The sequence below is a fragment of the Melanaphis sacchari genome, unplaced genomic scaffold, assembly GCF_002803265.2.
Source record: "Melanaphis sacchari strain LSU unplaced genomic scaffold, SCAv2.0 Contig1988_pilon_pilon, whole genome shotgun sequence".
Taxonomy (NCBI): Eukaryota; Metazoa; Arthropoda; class Insecta; order Hemiptera; family Aphididae; genus Melanaphis; species Melanaphis sacchari.
In genome coordinates, this window is record NW_020270968.1 from 752,912 (window position 1) to 757,462 (window position 4,551).

The window sequence follows — 4,551 nt, forward strand, 5'->3', positions numbered from 1 at the left end:
GATTAAAAAAGGTGTAATCCCTGTTACTTTTAAAATAGTTATTAAAATACATTTTAAATGTATAGCCATTTTTATAACTTTATCACCAAGCACTATATTATTATAAGTTTAAAAAATGTATAACTTTAAGGCTATAACAGGATTTATTTAAATTAATTTTTTATTATTAACTATACATAAAATTGGATTTACCAATTACTTTGCTTATTTGGTTATTGTTAAGTTCCTGCAAATAATTATAATATTAATTTATTATTATTGTGAATATGTATTCCGTCCTTTTTTTTTTTTTTTACTTATAATTGACAATTTTTTTTTGTATTGATAAAATTTATAATAAATTTATAACATACACATGCGATAAGTGAAATTTTTTATATATTTTTATTTGATTTACTTTTAAATAGCTGTCATGCAATTAAACTTTCAACCAATTCAATAAGTAATAGATAAAATATTATATTTCACCGTCAACAAAATATCTACCAAGTTTGATTTAAAAACCATTTAAACTTTAAAATACTATATTTAAATTATTGTAATGAAGTTATGCACATATCTAGTATATTTAGTATAAAAAAATTAATTTTTATTTTATTTTATTGCGAGATTTATAAATTGAATTTATATCTAATTGTTTTGTTTTTATCGGCCTAGATTTTTGTAAAATTAAAATATAAGACTACCAAAACTTGGAGCTTCTTTCAAGACTGTCATGAGCGTTCTAATTTAAAAGTAGAAAGTAGTGCGCTTTTCAAATCATATAAGTTTATAAGTTAGGAAGTTTAGAGTGGAGAAAAAAATATATACATTCACGTTAAATTTATCAGTTTAATAATTTTGAATTCAGTTAGTAATTTCTTATAGTTTAAACATGGGACTATTTCTAATTTTATATTGTCTTTATAGTAATTAGGTAATAGATATCAATATAAATTTAAAATATATACCTAATGGACTATTAACTAAAAAATAATACATTTTTTTTATTTTTACATCAAACTAAATTATAATTTGAGAACGATTTATATTTCCAATAAACTTATTTATTTTTTCTCATAGGTTGCAAATAATTGAAACAATTTATTATTTTATTATTATTATTATTATTATTTTTTTTTTTTTTTGAAATAAAACATTAGAACTGAATATTGTGTTCATTAAAAATTATAATTATTAATTATATTTGTATATTGTGTTGTTATAATAGTGTGTATTTAACCCATCAATTTTATTTGATAATTAAATAATATTTTTTTTATATTAACAAACACATACATATACATTGCAAATAATTTTCCATTTTATTCAACTTTACACTATAACTATTTCATATTGAATGTTATGAATATAATAATATCTATATATTTTTTCATAAACTTATATCAATTTAAATATTATAATATTAATATTGTGCAATCTTCACATATAGTTATACAATATAAATATTAAATATATTTATTTATTTGTATTAGAAAATATCTTCACTAATTTAGTATGTAATAATGTTGTAGACTATAGTTTAATGACATATCATACCATTATAAGTATTATGATATAGGTAGGTAATAACTGCGACCATAAGGTATGCCTACCTATTAATGTATGTAGTAACGTACCTTTATGTATTGTTAAAAAAGTACTATTTGTAGTACAAACAAATTAAATTAGATTACTATATTTTGTAATATGTACATTCCGTCCAAAATTGTAATCTCATATTTTTAATAAAAACATTTATGTATTGTTTAATATTTCAATAAATTGTGCTGTCGTTTATGTATTTTATTTATTTTAGTGTAATATTTGCTGTACAATTGTTGCAACTCACAAGCCACTTAATCCCAATCGATTAAAAAATACTTAGTAATAATTAATAAGTCAGAAGAGAGTGTATTGGCGTAGAAAAATATTGAATTATTAATTAATAATTATATTTAAAAATAAACAATCACTTCAATTGGCATAACATAAAATGTAGTTCAAATGATCAAATTACATTTTTTTAGCACAAATAGTACTGTCACTCAAATACTATAAATCCTACATACTTGAATAAACGCATTGGTAAAGTATGTAATCTACTGGACACTTTTAAGTTTAATGTATGATCTACAGAGAAATAAAAATAACTATAGGTAAGTATGGGTTAAAAATTATAATTTAAAATTTATAAATGAACAATAATTATTATGTTAATATTAAAATTAATTTAAAATATCCTAAAAATAGTCAAAATTAGGAAAAACAGGAACTTTCATGCAAATCTAATATTTTACAAAATTGATTTTAATTTTTACAACTACATGTTTTTGTTATCATTTACTATTTAAGATTAAATTTTCAAAATATTTCGACTCTTTTTTGGTTTTTTATAGCTATAAGAAATTTCTATTTCTTAAGTTTTTTCCTTTGAATGTTAATTAAAAATTATTCATTTAGTAGCAATCATAGAAAATATAATACAAAGTTTCTCATAAGGATTGTTAATTTCTTAATTAAGAAATATCGAAAATCTATATTCATAATATTTTTTTATAAGCGTTTAAAGTTAGAATTTTAACGAAATTCGTTAAAATCTTAAAAATGTACAAATCATTATGTAGCTAGAAATTCATAAGAAATTTTTATTTTATAATTTAATAAAAAATTTATCAGAAGTAGTTCAGATTGAAACCATAAAATCCAAAAAATATACTTAGACATTTATTTTTATAAAAATTTTAAGTTTAAATATTGTAGACAAAATCAATAATTTAAACAATATAGATATTTATTACTTTATTTTTATTTTTATTTATTCTTCAAAAAGATAATGTGCCTACAATCTACATATTCGTTGTTAACAATTATTTTGTTTAAATTTAAAAATATTTTTTACTAAAACTTAATACTTTTACGTATATTTTTATATTGTTATGAATTTTATCATGCGGAATTACATTTTTGATTTATTTTAAAATATTATCTATTTTTATATTTTACGGTATTTACATAAAAATAATATTTTAAGTTTAAAATTATACAAATTAACATATTATAATAAAAATATATATTATTAAAATAATTAAATACTTATAATATAATAAATGTATTATTGTTAATTTATTTAGTAATAATAAATTAGTACATTTTTACTGTCAAATTGTAAATTGTCTAAATGTTGCCCCTTAAACAATAGCAACTAAGAGTTACGCACTGATTTTAAGGAATTTGGTATAGGCAATTTTCTAAAAAATACATAGTAAGTGACCACTATATTATTAAAGTATGTATGTAATTGTATGTAAAAAAAAAAAGCAAAATGCTCTCACAACGTGCATTTCGATAACACGCTACACGGTTATTAATTATTTTATTTATTTTGGTTGAAAATATTGATCTCCTTCAGTTATGTTAAATAACCTATTCGTGATCTATGTGAATAGTTATCCAAAAAACAATAATTAATTATTATTAATATTTATTTAAATAATTTCGTTACAATTTTAGACATTTATTAGGTAAATAAAAAACGATTATGTGATAAATGGGAAAAGCGATTTTTAAATGTTACTCAAAAATTTAAATCAATGTAAATATTTTTGTTATTTATATTTTAATTACTTATTTAATATTTACATATTTTTACATTTTATACTAGCTCTCGTTTCAGTATTTCAGTACAATCCGGGGTAAGACTGAAACAGTAGACTGTTTCTGAATTGGTTCTCATATAGAATTAGGTATTTTTAAAAACGAGTAGATTCGGTTTTTGTTTATCCTTGAAATGCTACTCTGGAGTTTGGTTGTATTGCTTCTCGTTACTCACAATAAAATAATCAAATACACATAATTTCTAAATTATATTTTAAAATGTTGTTTTATATCAAATAATTGATTGATTTTAAAAATTAATTTGTATGTAAGGTATAATTTATAACTGAACAAATTTTGATGATAAATAAAAATGTCTATATGAATGTATGTCTAACACGACTATGTGGTGTTTATCGGTGACAAATTTACAAAATATGGCGCAAACCATCGTTTTTAAGATAGAATTTTGCAACCAATCGTTTGATGATATTTACACTTAGATTTGAAGTTAAGAAAATTGAATATTTTACTTAAATTGTTATTTTAAACTTTAAAAATAGGTTTAAATTTATTTTTTCTATAAAATTTTAAATTATGTTGTTGTTGAAAAATGAAAGCATAGATTCCTTGAGGTCATGTAAATGTATGTTGATGGTTAAGTACCTACTATGTAATATTGTAATACACAGTGTATGAGTGTAACATTTATTTTCGTTCATATATTTATTATTATGTATATTATATGTTAATGTATATATAATATATACATAAATGTTCCAAAACAAAATACTAAGAAAATAAAACATTTATTAATAAACCATTAATTAAGTATTTTAATGCTACATACATAGTTGAAATGAAAAACAACCGGTCAAATATAATTAGAAAGTTACAAATAAGATTTAATTGTCGGTATAAATTTGAAGCAGATTTTCTTTAAATAGTTTCATAGTGTATGTGTCCCATAAACGT